At 36.6% G+C, this 21,019-nt stretch overlaps 1 protein-coding gene and 1 non-coding gene across 2 annotated transcripts in view; both read right to left on the bottom strand.

Moving 5' to 3' along the window:
* Window positions 1–21,019, bottom strand: part of LOC113239366 (atrial natriuretic peptide receptor 1) — a 212,339-nt gene that overhangs the window by 143,876 nt on the left and 47,444 nt on the right. The gene's annotated exons all lie outside the window — the stretch shown is intronic.
* Window positions 12,218–12,289, bottom strand: Trnap-agg. The gene has a single exon. It is a non-coding gene; the product is annotated as a tRNA-Pro (tRNA).

Genomic DNA, 21,019 nt, shown 5'->3' with positions numbered 1-21,019 from the left:
ATCCCATTTAAATTTAGCTCTATATATTCTTTATGTCACTATAGGGTTTCTTTCTAGTTATCCTACGTGTAGGGCTGTGGTCTTCTTTAGCCTTATGGAAAGAAAAGAAAAAGCTCGATCCACATAATTTATTCACAAGTAGAAACGAAAAGGCCAAAATGGGCCTATATACTGAAGTCTAGGCTCGACTCTACGAGTAGAAGTACTGGCTGAATGAATATAGATTTGTGTTTAGAATGTATTTAAAATAACAGGTTAGAAAAAAGAAGAACATCTTGGCAGTTCTAGAAGAAGCCTCCAAAAAAACAACATGTAAAATACGTAATAAATATTTATTTATGAAGATATTCCCAGTTTATATTTTAAAGGATCTCTCGCTACACTACCTGAGCTACGTCCTATGACTATGATTTCGAGTGCTTTAAACCATACTCAAATCCTGACTTGAGCATTGAGTAGAGTTCTAGAATATGACCCGTAATGTCCTTGCAGATGACCGTTATTTCCGTCGTTCTTATAAAAAATCCCACCAATAACTAAAAGTATTTTGCGATTATAAGAAGCAAGCAATTATGACAAAAGCTTTTTGTTTTTTTTATTAATATTTATTGCACAGGAAAAAGCACGTATTACAATTAATAAAAGAAAAACACAAACAAAAAGTATCGCTTATTTCTATAAGAAATTTCTTCCTGCAGACCAAAATACAGGACAAAATAATTATAATAATTGGCTTACGTATACAAAAAACAAAATTATATTTGAAGTAGTTTAGTCACGTTTAAAAATATGTAGTTTTTATAACAAATCTTAGTAATTTCATCATTTTACACGAATTCTGTATATATATAGGTACCTATATTCTTTATCATACCAAGAGACAGGATGTACAAGATTTTTTTTTATGGCAAACGGCTATGGAATGGAATTCCCTCCCTGCAGACTTTTCCCTGAACGGTGCAATCAGGAACTATTTAGGTGTACGTGCTCCATCGTCGACCTCATCATCAATTTCCATCAGGTGAGATGGAACTCAAATGCGAACTTATTGTTTTAATAAGAAAAATAAATAATAATCCTTATTCTTCAGAACCGAAACACAGTAAACACCCAGTTACACGAGGCGAAAGCTTTCGCGCGGTCGCCGCGCGGCGACCGCCCAGTTACCACGCCTTCATGTGCATTAATGGAGAATCTGAATTCTATTTACTAGGCAACAACATTTGAATTCCTCTAAATAAAACCGGTCGCCGCGAAGATCAAATTCAAGCCATGCCCGCATCCCCGGGACGCTCATTTAAATTAAAACGTAAAAGCTAAAGAAATAGAGCGTATTTTGCCATGACAGTTAGACGCACGCGGTCGCTGCGCGGCAGCAACGCGGATGCGTGTGCGCGATGAAATTCGTGCCGAGTAAATGCGCCCTAATGCTCACATTTCTGCTTGGCGGCCGAAATAGGTAAGGTGGCAATAATTCCCTGGACGAACTCTTTCACAGGGATCTGTACTGCTACAAAATATACGATTTTAAGACACAATAATTTTACACGAATTCAGTATATTTTAAGTAAAGGTAAATATATTAATCCTGGTGCCAATTACATGAGCTTCCAGTTGTTTAAATCTCCTGCCGCTCCAGCGATCCGCGAAAACGAAAATTCGCCAAGTGGTTACTGTTGTGTGAAATTTTCTTCAGATCGCCGACCGTCATGAATAAGCACGTGGATGCGTATTTTGGAATCGTAGCACAATGAGCTTTATGGCAATTTTGTAAAGTATAAACTTGATACGGATCTAAAAACAGGTCGCACGTCTTCCAGACAGAGATGAACAGTGGGTTAAAACCTAACCAACCCGTCCGGGCTCAAACCGGATTTTCTGAATCAACAATATTTGGAATGAAAATGATGTTCATATAGGTTTTAAATTGGCAGTCTAAGCGAATCGAATGGTGCGTCAAATGAAATGACTGGCTTGATCGAAATCCGCCAGGATACTCACGGTTATCACAACAAACTGACTACACTAAAAATAATTGTGCAAGATGTTTTCGCATTACATGATGCCAGTTTATGATCCCGCATAGCGGCCGTTTAAACCGACTCGGAGGCAGTAATTTGCTAAAAGAAACTTGACTGACGGATAATGAAGCAAAATTTGTTTGGTACACAAAAAACGTATAGCTACACATAACATACATGCATAACTATACGATGACTTGTAGCTTAATTATTTTTTTAGAACATCCGAATAATTTTAAAATATTGTAGAGGTAAATCGACGCCCTCACCGATTATACGTATAGATAATTCATGTTTATTCGGTAGGGCCACTGAGTTGTATCTTTATTATATGCTCGCCGAATAAACGTGTATAGTACATAATAAACGTGTAGGTAATACGTATTTATTCGATGGGACCATTGAGTTATATATTTATTATGTGCTCGCGTGCGGCCCCACCGAATAAACGTTGATAATATATGATAAACGTGTAGGTGCACGTTTATTCGGTGGAGTCATCAATAAATATATTCACATTCGTGGTACATACGCAAAATTGCAATGATCAAGTTTCAAACATCAGAAATCAGGATCAGAAATCCTTTATGAGACAGTTTTGAGATATTATTGCATTATAGTCATTGACTTACAAATAAATGGACGACGAGTCTAATACAAAAACCACGAAAAAAATGTCCCAAGTCAACCTATTTAAACGTAGTGACATGTAAAGGAATATGAAAAAGCTAAAACGTTGAATTTAAATTGTAATGTCATCGTAGTACTGTTTAATTTTGCTTTGTTCGCTGTCAGTCGAACAAACGAAGACTAAAGCGTGAATGACGCTCTGTATACGATTTTAACGCCCTATAAGTTTGGACAGTTTTTAGCGCGGACCCGACGTCCATATAATTGTAAGTCAATGATTATAGTGTTGTAACTTCAATAATTTTTACCTTTTAATAATTGGTACTGACTGTATAATGTAAATTGTTTAAGATGAGTTTTAATTCATAGAGACCGGGAAGCTAACAATATCATAGAGTAGACTGCAATTTGGAGCCACTAGAGCAGTAATTGAGAATATGACGATCTTAGTAGCCCAAATGTTCGCATTGTGTGCGCTAGATGAGAAAGCTCCGGATTCAATCCCCATAGGATCTTTTTGGAAACTGAACTTTTTTGAACTGCTTCCTTGGAAATCCCCTAGTTTTACATTATTATACTGTAAAAAATTTTTGGGGCACACAGAAAAAATCAAAATCGTATAGGTATATAAAATGTTATAGGTTTGTGTATTTCATAGACTTCTAAGCAATACTGTAACTTTATTATTAACGCAAATGTTACTAGATTTGCTTTATTTAGTTTTTGCAATAAAATAATGTAGTTAGAGTGGTCAGGTTTAGAGTTCTTTGTTAGATCAGAATTCTTTCAATTGTCCATTGTACCAATCCTTAATGCCTAACGTGACCATAGCTTCGGATCCCTCTGTTCCCAAAATACTTACCAATGTAACGTGACATTAGTTAAAAAAAATGGCGCGAAATGGAAAAATATATAAAGCTAGGCAGACTACACAAGAGTAAGTTCTTTTTTTAATTTTTGATCAATAAACATTTTTATCGAGTTCTTAGGTTTAACACATAGGAAATGAAACTATTTTTCCGGATTTAAATCGCGTATATTTGTTTTTTCAAACAAACCACGTTCCAATTTACGCTACATTAATAATTTGTGAAACTTAATGTAGCGTAAATTGGAATGTTTTCTTTGTAAAATTAAAAATAAGGTATTTAATTAATAACTATTGTAACTATAGTGAAAAAAAAATAGGGTGGTTTGCATCAATATTAGACATAACTGGTTGAAGACTGTACCACCTCAGTCAACCGTGACCATGGGACCTGTAAAGGGCCCGAAACGTCGGTTTGTTTGAAAAAACAAATATACGCGATTTAAATCCGGAAAAATAGTTTCATTTCCTAAACATTTTTAGATATTTTTAATTTTTTCAAAGTCAATAATACATTAACAGGCGTCCTGCTCTGAGAGAAAAAAATAATGCTTACGTTATTTACGCCTTATAATATTTTAATTCTCATAAAACGACAACTATAAACGAAGCGAAACTTTGACTTAGAAGTAGCGTTAAATTTTGCTTGTGTTTTTTTGCTCGACAGTTTCATTGCAAAGATTAGGTGACTCAGGTGGTATGGCCGTGAGTTCGTACATCTTGGTGTCTAAAAATAACTCGCCTTTAAATGGTTGTGTATTTTCGTAACAAGTTTTAGTATCAACTTTTGGAATTCTTTTCATTATTATGTACGGTTCGTACAACGTACAGTCGTGATGCCGACATGCCATATCACGTGTATTTAAAAAAATAGCCTATACATACTATTCGTAAATATTAAATTGCAATATGCATAATATTAATACTAGGAATAAAAAAATCTAGGCGATACTTGACAATCGTCCTCACAAATCCATTTTTTTTTATGATAAACTTAAAATGAATAAAGACTTTTTTATGTGATGACGACTGGTTATAACATGACTGTTCATAATAGTTGTAGTGCCACGCAGAGCTTTAAATCGCAAAACTCTGAGGTGCACTATGTTGAAAAGTTTAAAACCGAAACGCATTAATGCTCACATTATTGCTTGGCGGCAGACACAGGTAAGGTGGCAGCAGTTACTTCCCTGGACGAACTCTTTCACAAGGGGCTCTAGTGCTCCTAAAACAGTGGCACTGCAACTGCTATGTACTTCCGAAGTAAGCGTGTCTTACATCTCCGCTACCAATGACGAGATTTGGTAGTGGACTTAGAATCGACGGCCTGGCGGTGGCAATCGCTAGTTGTGCTCCGGTACCTATCTAGAAAATAGAGAGGGTACTGAACGTGCACCAGAGGCGGCTCACCCGAGGCACTAGCCTCTCGAAGAACCGGATGAAGTCAAGTGACAGAGGTCTGTGACAACCTTGTATACTGGCTGATCTAGGACCAGAACCTGAACTTTTTTGTTTACATAACATCAAGTGACGGAACGAACTAGTCGTGCACCTGATGGTAAACTACACGCCTGTCCATAACAGTTACAGTGCCACTCAGAGTTTTAAATCGCAAAGACCTGAGGGGCACTACCACTGCGCCCGTCACCCTGAGACATAAGTTGACAAGTCCCATGTGCCTGTAATTTCACCGGTCGAAATAGGTAAGGTGGCAGTACTTTCCTAGGTGAAATCTTTCACAAGGAGCTCTAAAGCTTCTAAAATATGTATTTATATGGTTCCTGTGAGTACACAGGTTGTAGTGCCTTCTCGTATACCCTAAGGGTCGGTATGGAGGATCACTATAATCAAAAGCAATGTAGAAAGATATTGGGCTGCTATGTACGGGAGTGTCGCTTACCACCAGGCGCAATACTTGTTCGTCCCGTGACTTGCCAAAGAAAAATAAATTAAATTAATTTTTTGAAATTAAAGAGAAGACTTGAAACCGATAAAAAATTAGATAGGCAAGTCAATGAAAATACCGTGCCTCTTATTAAAATGGTAACGAAGGTTACCTTTAACTGCCTCCGTGGCCGAACGGTTACCATACCGGACTGCCACGCAGAGGTCCCCGGGTTCGATTCCCGGGCCGGGAGAAATATTTGTATGGCCTACATTTATTTCTCTCGTGAGTTTGGGTGTAATTTGTGGTTGTCTATGTGTGTGTCCATGGCACCCGCGACACAGGGTTTTCCTAGTGCGGGGCTATGTTGAGTGTGTGCGTTATTATTATTATTATTATTATTATTACCTAAACAAAGCTATTACCGTCATTGGATGTATTTTGAACACTAATAGTACTTGCTTATTATAATTTGAAAAGTCTGTATCATTAAAAACGCGTTCATTCTTCTGCTCATCTGCGGCTGTTTCAAATACGATGTCGAGAAACAAATCGCAAATACTGTCGTAACCCAAAATTGCGGAAGTGAAAAAACACAACATGGAAATTCAAAAAAATATAGAATGGATCTTATTGGGAATAATCTGATAATTTTTATTTATATGTAATTTGTTTATTTATTTGTTTCAGACAATCAACGGCGTTTCTTGAATAATGTGTAACAAAAGAAATTATATTTGTTTGCAAAGCCAACAACAGGTCACCCCGTTAACTAAGGCTCCTCAATACCTACAGATCTTGCTAAAACGAAGCTCGGAATGATGAGAAACAAAAGTCACGCCCGGCTATAGTTCGCCATGTTGTCTTCAACTTTATTACACTTCTCATAATACAAGTTACAACGCTAATATCCTTTGTTTCTCGCTCCTCACTATTAGCTGTTGGCAATAACACCGAATGCTTGGGAAATGTTTTATAACTCTTAGTCACATACGTGTTGAAGCTATGGGTTTATGCACCACCTATTTTGTATGAGCACACTTTTTCAAAGCCGTGAAAAGGTTGTAAACCACTAATGTGCCATGACTAGGATCACGGCAATAAAATAGGATACTTCGGTCAACAAAAATTTATTCCATAGTTAAAAGGCTTTACCTTTTAACTATAGAACAAATTTTTGTTGACACAACAAAAGGTATATAAAAACAGGTAAAAAATGTATACAACGCTACAAAACACTCTGAAAGGGTTGTAACCCTAACTAGCCGTGATCAGGTTCACGGCAATGAAATGGGAAACTTCCGGTCCACAAAATTTATTAAAGAAGTAAAGTTTAAGGAAAGGCTGTAACAATATAAAGGTAAATGTAAAAAAACAGGAATAACAGTATAAAACACTCCCTACACTTTATTATTAAAGCACTTATCCCTAAATGGGCCAAGAAACTGAATTACAGAAATAGATACATGAAGGGTGTAGACTTACAAATTATTACACATGATTAGCTTATTAACAGCTCTGACTGTTGTGGCGGTCGAGCTGGGAGTGATCGTGGTACGAAATCAAAATGAGAAAGTGAAGGAAGATGGAACAATTCAAATTTAAAATTTAAATACAAGTAAAATAAAAAAATTATAAGATACAAGACGAGAGAGGCGATACAAAGAGCTGAGACAACGGTGTAAGGAGGTCACACCGTCACAACTCCCTACTTAAATACTAAACGTGAGACAGACTTACCCCGAAAGGGCCAAGTTATACAGGATTACAGATTGGTATTAGCATTAAAATTGGCACATGATTTAGGTTGAGAACTGGTAAAGGGATCAAAATTGGACGCAATTATTAATTACAGCTGAACTGCTCGCTACAGCGATTGAGCAGGGAGTGACGACGGAACGAAACGAAATGAGAATGGTGAGGCAAAGGAATTAAAGAACGATTCAAAATTTAAAAACAAGTGGCCAGGAACCAGAGACAAGGTGATAAAAAGGTGGGATAACGATGTAAGGAGGTCACATCGTCACAGCCGTAGTAGCTTAACGGTTGGACCTTCCGCCTCTAAAGTAAAGGCCGTGGATTCGTGCCCGGACTCTGAATATCTCCGAATTTATGTGCGAAATTTAATTTGAAAGGCCAATGACCTATGTAATAAGAAGGCATGCCCTAAACTTAGACTAGCATGTCTACGAGCTGCACATGGCTCATTTTAAAGCACATATAACCTAATTTTGAATCTACTCCTCGATTTTCATTTAAAGTAGCGGATTTTTATATGTTTAATAACAAAAAAAACTATTTGTCCTTACCTATTGCTCTCTAATAATCGAACTAATTTATAGAATTACATTCCATATAAAGTATATTGGGATAAAATTACCCAGCTGCGCTTCAGTAGGGAAGCTCTTCCGCTTTTTTGTGATCTGTCCCAAAATTTATCTTTAAAAATAAAGTGTATTGCAACTCAGACATCTGGCAACACTGAGCACATTAAATATAATATACTGCAATCTGTTACCGTTCGTCGCCATTAATACTGTACCAGAAATCCAACAAAATTATTATTTTTATCTTTCAAAATAATCCCAGCGAATTTCAAAAATGTACTTTTAATTAATGTAGGATAATTAAAAATATGAATTTGCTGGACATGTTAAGTAAAATGAGGGCAGCAATGGTCATCGTCCTTTACCACAAGCTTTTTGCTTTCCATTCCTAGTAGTGAGACGTAACAATTAGTTGATGACTTTTCAAAGCACAATATGACTGATTATACTCGAAACAAAAGACTGCCGAGGAATCGGTACTAAGATAAACACACGTATCCTCCACGTCTTTTTATATTACCTTATTGTACTTCTCATCAACAGTAGCCTATATTAATTATGACGACCTCGGCGGCTCTATAGTTAACTGTATTCTCAACACGTTTAGGAACGAGGGTGTTTCTTATTTGTCAAAATATGTCACCGGGAAAACTTCTCCTATTGTTGACACTTATTAGCAACAACTCTTTTGAGGAGACGAAGCCACAAAAGGTCGTTGATGACAGACATAAGGCCTGCTTATCGATTTTCTATCGGATACATTTCGGAACTGTGCGCAGGAACTTTTCAATTTAGTTAGATAGAACACTACATCGTTACGTCATCGATAGAGCACCCATTAAGTGCTTCGCTTACTTCATCCTAAAGCGTACGGCAAAGAAATGAATAAACTCCCGACAGCTGCGTTTCCCGAACAGTGCAATGTAGAGCTATTCAAGGCTAGAGTGAATAGGCATTTTAAGCCACATCACATAGAGCGATGTCACACGGGCGCTACCGGTGCGTTGCGTCATCGCAACGACTGATTGATTATGACTGATTGTGATTTCGACTCACCGAGCGCCGTAACTCGAATGCGGTGTTGTAACGTAATACCACTTATTTACGTGTCGCAGCACCCCTATCCGCTTGGTTTCCTAGCTCCTTAACCGAGGTGCACGTGTCATTACCGTGTCAACGCACCATGTGACATGTGATTCCAATTTACAGTACAACCAGCGTCACCGCTCAGACGTCGCAACGGCGACGCAACGCATCGTGTGGCATCGCTCTTAGTTGATTGATATCAAGTGATACTGTGATCAAGGTAGTGGCTATTTTGTATAAAAAAAAAGGATTGTAATTCGAGTGTCATAATGTTTATTATGTAGTTCGTTACTACTGTGGTAGTCTAATGGTTTGATCAACTGCCTCGCAAACATCTGTGAGTTTCGGAATTTATTTGAAATTTACCACGAGCTTTTCGGTGAAGAAAAACGTCTTATTGAAACCTATACATATCTGCACAGCCGTTTGATGTATGTGAAATTCCCAGTATCCTCTCATTGTGAAACGAGACATGTGCCCGAAAGTGGGACTATACATATATTGGCTAACTATCACTATAACATCATACCTGATTTTTAACCGACTTCAAAAAAGGAGGAGGTTCTCAATTCGACTGTATGGTCTTTTTTTGTATGTATAACCTATATACTGCTACTTGGATTTTCCTAATTGATTATTTCTTAAAGATTCATAAGAAAATTGTTGTCAGTTACGGCTGGACGACAGCTGGGATGAGAGGGGATCAAGTTTCCTTTAAGGCGAACGGTAACAGCTGTTTCACAGAGTTACAAGAAGTTTATCCATAAGACACAGTTTAAAAAACTATATTCATAAAGTCAAATACAGAAACACGTGTAAGTGAATACAATTATTGTTTAATTTTATTTATTATTTCAATACATTACTATATATGACGATACTAGATTCTATTTCCGAACAAATCAAAAGGTTATTGCTGTTGAGGTTAGTGATGGGTGAAGGCTGTTGCTATTTTTAAATCTATTCAATTAATTTGGAGTAACAAACAACGCCGTTCGTGAAATTAAGCGAGTTTGGTTAAATGACCTGAGGCAAAGTCTGTTAATTACAAAATCAACTCAGTTGTATGTCGATATAGTGTCAATTCGTCGGAGATAGTGCAATTAAACGTAACTAGCATTGAATTATGAGTCTCCATTTCGGTAATGTTGTGGTCAAATCAGATCAGAGATTTTCGGGAATCTATTGTTATCAGTCTGCAGAAATCATGTTTACTGTGCAAACATTAAAGTCGTAGCCATTGAAATACCAAAGTAATAACGTGAAATCCCTTTCCTGTAATATTATGGTCTAGTGCAGATACGCGCTTTTTAGCAATACTACATACGCGGATTTTCACAATCCCTGACGAATTGCAGGATTTTGTACATTTGGTAGTCAGTTAAAAGACAAAAATAGTGATTATTAGTGGTTACCCATTAAGTTACTATTCAACTGCCATTGCGATTTTTTGGTATTCTGCACTTCAAGGTTTTTATTTCTATTTATTTCAAGGTGCTTATATCGATTATTCAGTTTTAGTCTTTAAATTCAATGTATATTTTTAAAGGAGTGTTCGAAGACCCGCTTGAAAGGGTTGTAACCCTAACTAGCAATGAAATGGGAAACTTCCGGTCCACAAAATTTATTAAAGAAGTAAAGTTTAAAAAAAGGCTGTAATATAATAAAGGTAAATGTAAAAAAACAGGAGTAACAGTATAAAACACTCCCTACACTTTATTATTAATGCCGAGAAACTAAATTACACAAATAGATACATGAAGGCTGTAGACTTATAAATTATTACACATGATTAGCTTATTAACAGCTCCGACTGTTGTGGCGGTCGAGCTGGGAGTGACCGTGGTACGAAAACAAAATGAGAAAGTGAAGGAAGATGGAACAATTCAAATTTAAATACATATAAAATTAAAAAAATGATAGGATACAAGCGGAAAGAGGCGATACAAGGAGGTGAGAGGACGGTGTAAGGAGGTCACACCGTCTCACGCTTATTTAACCAACGTGTGCCCACTATGACTGACGGCGCTGAGATGTGGACGCTCATACAGAAGGCTGTGTACAGAATGAGAGCCGCTCAAACAGCCCTGGAGCAAGGTATGTTCGGCATCAAACGTATTGATCGAGTTCTGAATTCCTAAATCCGTAGATGAACTAAGGTCCAGGACATAGGCGATCGGGTAACGAGTTTAAAATGGAGCTGAGCGGGACACGTTGCGAGACGTGGTGAACACAGGTGGAGCAAGGCGTTAACCGAACAGTGGCCAATAAATGGATATAGAAACGTGAGACGACCTGTGGCGAGATGGGTGGACGACATTGTCAAAGTTCTGGGCGTGATTCTGAAAGATGAGTGTGATTAGCACAGGATCGTGGTGGATGGTACAAACTACGGGAGGCCTATACCCAGTAGCGGGTGATGATGAAACGAGATATATGCATAATAATTTCCGTGATAGTTTTAGTAAGGCAGTAACACTCTATTGAGTCTCAACTGCAATTGCAATTAGAGTTTAGCAGAATAACAAATATTATCATAATTGCAATACGGCCTCATTGGAGTGTTAATGATCAGAGGTTTCAAGAAATTTAGCAGCTTCGGGGCCCTGTAACAGGAAAACATTCCCGAAAAGATAAAATCTAATAAGGTGGCTTATGCGTACTTTGCCTTAGAATGATGGCATTAGCGGTTAAGAGTACCGAATGTAAATTATTGTTTTATGAAATAATAATTTCTTTTTGAAACAAAAATTATAAGGATCGGTCATTGACTTACAAATAAATGGACGACGGGTCTAATACAAAAACCACGAAAAAAATGTCCCAAGTCAACCTATTTAAACGTAGTGACATGTCAAGGAATATGAAAAAGCTAAAACGTTAAATTTAAATTATTATTGTAATGTCATCGCAGTACTGTCTAATTTTGCTTGCGTCGCTGTCAGTCGAACAAAGCGTGAATGACGGTCTGTATACGATTTTAAAGCCCTATAAGTTCGGACACTTTTTAGCGCGGACCCGACGTTCATATAATTGTAAGTCAATGGGATCGGTCGTTGACCTTTGGCAATTCGTCTAAAACAACTTTACATCGCATAAAACACAGTCTAAATATCACATCACTATAGTTGATTTATAATATCAAGTGACTGGATGAACACGTCGTGTGCTTGGTGGTAAGATACACTACCTATTCTTTAACCTCTGAGGTACAATGCCACTGCGTTGTAAGTTGACAAGTCCCATGCATGTGACTGTAATTTCACCAGCTCCCTTACCTTTCAAAAACCGAAACACAACTTGGCGGGAAAAATAGGTAAGGTGACAGTACTTCCCAGGACGAACTCTGTCTAACCTGAATAAGCAAAAACAAGCAAAAAAAGAGGAAGATGGAGAAAATGGGCTCGTCCGGGATTTGAACCCGGGACCTCTCGCACCCTAAGCGTGAATCATACCCCTAGACCAACGAGCCTGGTAAGTTAACGGCGAAAGCAAGCTTTGCTCGAGTGTGATTTCGTACCGAAGTTGCATGTCGCGCCACCCCGCCTCCAACGATTTTTCGCCCTCCCCGCCACCCATGAATTTCACCGGCGTATAATCAATATAAGTAATGTAAACTTAATGGAAAAAAAACTGAGGATTTGTACAAGACTGGAGATATAAGAACCTTGTAATAATGTTAACAGAGACTTGGACGGTAATTGGGCAGATTTTGCCGTTGTTCACTATCCTCTGTACAAGAGACTACATGACCAATAGGCGTATGAGAAATTTAATGTGATTAGTAGTGATTTTTTTGTTAGTAATTTACAATTGATATAAAAATATAGATGTTTATATGAATGTTTACTACATTTTATCCATGAAATGTAAATATCCTTTTTCAAATTAAAAAAAATGGTTAGGTGTTGATCGAGTACTCTAACTAGATGTAAATTCTACACAGAACATTTTTTTAATTTATTTTTTAATGTTAACAATCCACGATGACAAATTCAAACGAAAGCAATACATACGTTATACAAACAAAAAAATACTTGCCAAGTACCGCTTCAAAATATTTTAACTAATCAGGAGGCAGTAGAGGGGAGTATAGATATAAGATTTGATTGATGGGTTATGTTGTTTTTAAATAGTTATTTTTTGCCAAACGGTTACACTTTTGCACCTGTTATGTATCATTTTGAGATATCAAATATTTTATTAAATAAATATTGGACATAAACTAATAACTAAACTATACATAAAGAATGTAAGAAAATTTATAAATAGAAAATGTCCTCGAGTGTCGAATCCTGGGGTAACGTGCACAGAAGCAACATTTCCCCTTTGAATAGCCAAACTTATTCTTTGGCGGAAATAACTGCCACTCTTGTGGTCACCGGAGGCTTCTACGAGGCGAACTACAGCTTGTTCCCGAGAAGTTTCGTGTGTGGCCCTCGGGGACTCAGAGTTCCTACCGTAAAAGGCACAAAGCTGTAGCACGGAGATATAAATCATATCTAAATAAATATTACACAACATCACACACATTGCTCTGATTCCAAAGTATTAACACTTGTGTTATGGAAATTGGAAACGATGACGGTAGCACAAACATCCAAACCCGGGACAATATATTAGCAGCAAAGCTCCTTGTGAAAGAATTGTAGCAGTAAACAATAAGTTGTTGTGAACAAAGAACCATGCGAATGAAACGAGTAGTAATATTTTACAAACAAAATCCTGCATTAATTAATAACTAAAAATAAAAAATAACTGCCTCCGTGGCCGAACGGTTACCATGCCGCGCCACTGCCACGCAGAGGTCCCAGGTTCGATTCCCGGGCCGAGAGAAATAGTTGTATGGCCTACAATTATTTCTCTCGTGAGTTTGGGTGTAATTTGTGGTTGTCTATATGTGTGTCCATGGCACCCGCGACACAGGGTTTCCCTAGTGCGGGGCTATGTTGAGTGTGTGTGAGTTATTTATTTATTATTAAAATTATACAACTGCATTTTTCTAGTAGCCGGAAAGTATCTTACTCAAGGTGACGGGCGCAGTGGCAGCGCCCCTCAGATCTTTGCGATTTAAAGCACTGAGTGGCACTACAACTGTTATAAACAGGCGTGTCGCTTACTACCGAAGCCACGACTTGTCTGTCAGTATTACTAAAAAAATAACAAGTAGTGTAAGTCTATACAAAGTTAAGCAGTGCTGCTGTGATGTATGTGTACACGCCCTTGTTCGAACGGTCACATTCGCGTGGCATTCGCGGCGGTGGCGGTCATACGCGCTATTTATAAGTCTCTATTTTTATAATGAAATAAATAGTACCAACATAGCGTAATGATTTTTATCTTAATAATTGTGTAACGTACAAACTAGGTACGAGTCAACAAAAAAACAGGTCGCGAGTCGTCCGGAAAATTCTCAATTTTACTGTTTGTGACAGTTCATTCAAAAAATAGGTCTTTTTAACATGCACCAAGAAATTTGTTTTTTTTTTACCATGCGACTGACTAACGTGACACGTAAGAGTAAAAACCATGGAAAAGGCCAGAATCGTAAAACCGGTTTTATTTTCCATATGGAAACTTACATATACATAACATGATGATTTCGCGTGATAAAAATATGGATTTTTGGAAGTTATTTTTTCTTGGCTTTAAAATTTTATTTCAGGTAACAATTCGGCAACATATTATAACCTACTTATTATTAACTGCCTCTGTGTCCGAACGGTTACCATGTCGGAATCCCACGCAGAGGTCCTAGGTGCGATTCCAGGGTCGGGAGAAATTTGTATGGCCTACTTTTATTTCTCTCGTGAGTTTGGGTGTAATTTGTAGTTGTCTATATGTGTGTCCATGGCACCCGCGACTCAGGGTTTCCCTGGTACGGGGCTATGTTGAATGTGTGCGTTATTATTATTTTTATTACTTATTATTGATACAAAAATTCCTTTGATCCGGCTGGATTTGAACCAATGTCTTCTAGCAAACCGTGCTAGATGCTTTGCCAAGCCACGGAACGAACCAATGGACCTTACGCATTTTTATATGTGCTTGTTTTTGGTTCTTTAATGACTTATTTGCCATCGATCTTCGTATTAATAATTATAACAAACTAGTGGAGTAATTTCACACAAAAACAATTGAATATCATGTTGGTTGAAACATATACTTGATTACATATTATTGTTTATATTGTGCCAAGGATCGGGAAAGGCAAAATAAATATTTACCTAAACTACAAGTATTACATAGATCGAAAACCACCCCTCTTTGAAATCGCAGACAAACAAATCAACGTTTCGAGCCCTTTACATGTCACACGGTCACGGTTGACTGAGGTTGTAAAGTCATCAACTAGTTATGTCAAATATTAATGCAAACTACTCTATTTTTTTCACTGTAATTACAAAAGTTATTAATTAAATACCTTATTTTTCATTTTACAAAGAACATTGCACTCTACTTTTTATTAAAGTAATTTTATTATTACCTTGGTTAGTTTGAAAAAACAATTTAAATCGATTAACGAACGATTAAAAACGATTTAAATCCGGAAAAATAGTTTCATTTTCAGAGGAAGATATTATCCAGAATTCCCAGTACTAGAGGAATGAAGTCCACTTCCCAGAACACCCAGATTATTTATAAAAGTTCGTTTCATAAATTAGTCCTGCTGCAAATCGGATTTGGTTAATAACTATTTAAATAATACGTGTAAAATATTTACACACATCTCGAATTCGGTTTTCATGATTCCTGTACATTGAAAATGGAACTATTTTCTCCCATAGCTAAATCTGGAATTTTTTGTTTTTATAATAATAAACCAACATTTGGGGCACAAATATACGCGATTTACATCCGGGAAACAATCGTTTCATATCAAACTTACACACGAATTTAATACTTACTTACTAATTAATTAGAGAAAGACGCAGTTATTACAAAGATTTGAGTTAAGACGTGAGTCCAAAACGAAACACAGTCTTATGTGCTCACTAGGCCTTTCATTCTCGCTGCATAGAAATAAGAAGAAGCGTCCCGGAAAAAGAAACGGGACACGGTATGATCTCAAAAATCTCAGGAAAAAAAGAGACTCGGGATTTCAAAAGTAAATTTCTATATTTATGAGAGTACGCTAGATATTAGGCAGTCAAAACATAAAAAAATAATTAAGGTCTATCATAACTCAAATTATGAATTCTAAAATGATGTATGAAAATTTTTTCATTTTTATAAAGGTCACGTAAGAAATAGGGCGTTTAAAGTAATTTCAGATGGAGAAGACCATATTTTATTGCTATCGTTCTTCCGTCTCCACAAAATAATCACACTAAGTTCCAGTGTGCAGTGTCCGTGTAACCAGAATAAAAAGTGACTGTTAGAAGTTTCGACATTCCCGAGACTGGAAACGTCAGTCCAGAGTATCGAAAATAAGAAAAAATCGTCGAGAAAGCCCTGGTGCATGCATCAGGCTTGCCTTCTACTGGAGTGGGTACATTTTATGAACCTCTCCTCTCTACGCTCCACATACATGGCATACCTCTATCTCACCTTCCAGTCGCTTTACTCTCACACCTCCGATCATAAGAGTCTACACTATCTCAAATGGCTTTGGTTGATTCCGCGTAACATTTTGGAAAAAATATATAGTAAAATTCAGGATATGCACTTATTACTATACGGTGTGAAAACACGATTCCTAAAAATATTCATGTTTCAAAAAAAAACTTACCTCGCAATTTTACGAGAAAACCGTTGTAGTCCATTGGTAATTTACATATACCAATGATTTTTTTTTTTTGCTTCAACTGAGCCAAATAGAACACGATACGATACATATTTTTTTAAAAAGAATTCTGAATTATATATAACCAGTGTTCCTAACGCTCGACCTAAGCAAAATGTACCATATTAGTATGGGAAGTATTTTAATTTGAGCTAATAACGACTCTCAACGAGATTCTCAACCGGCAGTGTTGACCCGGTTTAGGATCTTCTTGTCATAATTAATGCATTTGCATTTTGGCGACTTTCGAGATATGGGCACCTAAAGTATTTTTTTCTTTAAAAAATTAAATTACACAGATTTTTGCGTAACGATAAAACCGAAACTAAAGAAGATATAAAAAAAACATTTATAGTGGTTGCTGGTCTCATTTTGCTGATTCCAGATATGCTAATAACTCAATTTTGTTAAAAATTCGATTACATCATTATAAGGATGGCAGTACACGAGGCCAACCTTACCCAAAGTTTCCTTTTAATAAGCATTGTTTTAAAATGTATTAGTTTTTTAACTACTGGCTTTTTATTTTTTTAATTTACTAGCTGATAAAATCGTAACTCCGCTACATGGTATATGTTTGTTGTTTTGGTAGTCTATCCACTAGAATGATTTTCGTCGTCAAAGCCTTTGAAATGTTGCACGCTTTTATCGTTTGAGATAAAGGAAACGACACATGGTTGAACCTGCCTAATGTAATGAACATAAACCAGGTAAACATGAAACTTGTCATGAATTATAACTGAAGCCGCTCATGTTATAAAAACTCATCTGTAAGTATTTATTTAACACAGCTATCTATTTAAGAGCATGCTATCACACATCACACAAAGACTGCCTGGAACAATAAAGTGTATTTTGTTTGTCACTGTACTTACGGAGATGTTATTTATTTGTACGCTCAGTTGTTTCTTTTCTTTAAACTCGGGGTGATTTATTGAGGATTACGTTGGACTGGTTTTAAGTGAGAAGTAACAATTGAATACTGCGTTTTCATACAAAAAAAATATTATTTTATCCTCAAAGACATAATTGATCTGTTGTAAATGTGCACTTTTTTATGTAAAGAAGGAGGCATACGAGCCACTTGATGGGAGGTGGACATTTGCAACATCAGATGAGCTGCCTATGCGTTACAAGCCTTTGTGAGACCTATAAACACGCTTTTTAAAGAACCCCATGTCAGAGCGCAAAGGAAATACTTCAGGAGGAAGATCATTCCACATCTTGCAGGTTCGAGGAAGAAACGAACGAGATGCCCGCGTGATCTTACAATGCCAGGCATCTAAGATGTAAGATGTCGACTCTACTCCTTTGGCGGAAGGTGTGATGAAACGAGATGGTGGCACCAGTTCGAAAAGTTCCTCCGAGCACTCCCCATTATAAAGACGACAGAACACACAGAGAGAGCCAACGTTTCTCCGTAGGCTAAGGGGCTCCATACCGTCTGCTATTTTGGGATCATCGACAATATGAACAGCCCTACGTTGGATGGAGTCAAGTAGGGTCAAACTGGTATTTGGGAGCTCTTGCCCAGAGATGCGAGCAATACTCCATATGGGGAAGTTTTGTGTTTTATATAGCAAAAGTCAGTGACTTAGTGAGAAGTACTGCTTCGCTCTATTGAGCACTTAGCTTTACTCTCCAAATGACTCCTGAACTTCGTTCGTGATGTCGAGTCCAAGTATCCCAATACACTTAGAGATGGTAAGGGCAGTGTTTTGAAATATTATTAGTTGATCGACGGATCTCTATTACATCGGAACACTATCATAATGTTTAAGCGTAGTAAATTAATATTTGATAGTGAAAAATAATATTTGGTCCTCTTTTTTCACATAGGTCAAATCTTGGTTGCGCCCTCCATTTATAGTTAGTATATGAAAAAGCAGGTTTGCAAGCGAATTTGATTGCGTTTCCAGAGATGGTTTCAGATTTGTTAATGCTCAACATAAGTGTGTGAGTGTGTTATTATCAAAGTTAATTTATACAAATCAAACATTGGCTCAGAACAGATTAAAATATACGTTGATTTAATTTATTTTATGTCTCAGAGAAAAAGGATCAATCGTTAAAAAAGAAGACTGTTTAGATTTTTTACCTGTTGCTTTTGCAAATCTACAATGATCATTTAAATGCATGCCTTAAAACGCAATAGGGCTCAGGAACGCTCAATTTTTGAACGAATATTCAAGGACTTGAGTGTCGTGTCTGAAAGATAAACTATTGCTGGCTGGATATCATGTGATATGATGGCATTTAACAGCAGGTAGCAGCTTAATTATATAATTTTATATATAATTAATTATAATTTCTCTAGGTACTTTGCCATCGCAGTATTCATCATCTACTTTATCATCGAACCATTGTAATGATAGTATTTTATGCCAAATGAGAAATAAATACAATTAAATAAAAGAATTTACCATAATGATAATTATAAAGTTACATATGTGATAAAACGAGTTAAGGCCCGGAGCCCATTGACGTGACGGCATGGCAATCGATCCTTTAACGTTCCTATACTCAGCGCACACGTATGTGGGAGGCTGTCGATAGGTATGTGACGGGTGTAGTGTTCGCGCCTAGCGTCTCTTCAGATCAATCGTTACAAGCTGGTTTATTACCAGTTGTATATTTAGAAATGATAATTTTGCTAAAGAAGAAGAGAACTATATTCCAATAAAAAGATTTTGGGTGGATAACCTTCGGAAGCCCGCTGAAACATCCCGAAGGCTTCTGAGGCATTTCGGAGCCTGCCGGCTCCCTAAGCTTTGTTTTTGTAGCTACGGCCATTATAATTGAAATTTCAATGTCATAACATTAAGGTACATTACCATTTGCCACCTAACAATTCCCTGCAGTGCCGTCCTGACAGTGGGCGCCGGGCCTATGGCAGGGTAAACAAGTGCAGGTAAAAGGAAAAGTTTTGACGATATACGTTGGACGATAAAAAAAATACTTAAACATTCACTAAAACGTAAGCTGACACTCTTTGTTTGTTTGTAACTCTTTGTTTAATATGTTAGTATATTATGTACAAGTATTGTAAAGTAAATTTAAGATTTAATTAAGACTGCACACGGGAAACGATTTATTCTATTCTTACATTTTATTGATAGCCAAATTGACAAATGCATGAAAATAACCCTTCAGTACACAGCTGCACATTTTGCGGTAACGCCTCTCTAGACATCATATTATTAACAATATGGGAGCGTTTAATGTTAAAATTTTGGATAATTCTGTAGTCTGTTTTTTTGAAGATGAATTAGATTACAGTTCATTGCGTAAAAGTCATGCTCGTTTGTACGCAGCTAGTGATTGCAGTTGATAAATATTATATCGACTATCGACTGACTGTTGGTTACGCTTATGAAATATCGATGGATCCTATGTAAAATCACAATTTTACAGGAGAGTCTTTCAAACTTTTAGTCTGGTATATTTTCAAGATTTCCTTGTATTTCAAGGTTTCCTTGAATATGTTGTTTGATTTTGTTTTAACGCTGCATTATAGATTATATAATGAAATGAAGCATTTCCCACAAAAAAGTGAAAATGATCAAATTGTTAGGTTATACTTAGGACCCATCGATATATAGCCGAACTTGTTTCATCTAAATCAACATCGGCCCATTGTTCGCCCAACTGCTGGGCACAGGGTCATTTCATTCATTTTTCATTTGAATTGAACATACATAATCAAATCCGTCTGTCATTATACTGTATACTGATAGACCAACTGTTAAAACAAAAAATACACAATTACGCAATCATTAGTAATAATTAGTAATCATTAGAACGTCATAACATTTACAATTGAGACATTTTTATACTTCTTCCACAATCTATCGATAAAACTATCGACAACAACTACTTACATGACTACTGAAAACTGGTAACCCTGCAAATGTAATTTTAGTCCATCTTCAAAAAAGACAAACTAAAGTTTTATTTTGTTTTACTCATTGGATAACTTACTTTCGAAATAGTTTAAAGGTTTTTTTTTTATATATCTTATTATGTACGACAAAGTCGCCTGGGCACACTTAACGACTGCACCCTGTATAAATTATTCCAGCGAAAATTACTGAAACACATTTCCCTTTATTTTCCGTTTGAATTGTAAAGTGGAATGTAAAAAAGATTCCCTCGTGTATTTTTCCACTTGCACCTTTGTTAATATTTTATTTATATCTTTTTATTTGCATAATTGAAACCTCTTGTGCTATTGTGAGAGATCAATAAGTTTTTTGTTTCCTGCTTATTAACATAGATTTTGAAATACATATATTAGGGGTTAAAGTATGAAATTGCCGTTTTATTGCAATAGGTTCTTTGAATTTTCATAGAATCTTCATGGTTTGAGGTTTTCGAATGAAACTTTTTTCAAATGGTTTCTGTGATTTTTTTTTT

Source organism: Hyposmocoma kahamanoa, unplaced genomic scaffold, assembly GCF_003589595.1.
Source record: "Hyposmocoma kahamanoa isolate Upper Pololo Valley unplaced genomic scaffold, ASM358959v1 99879, whole genome shotgun sequence".
Classification (NCBI taxonomy): domain Eukaryota; kingdom Metazoa; phylum Arthropoda; class Insecta; order Lepidoptera; family Cosmopterigidae; genus Hyposmocoma; species Hyposmocoma kahamanoa.
Note: the sequence above shows the minus strand (reverse complement) of the source record. Positions and strands in the feature narration are given on the sequence as shown.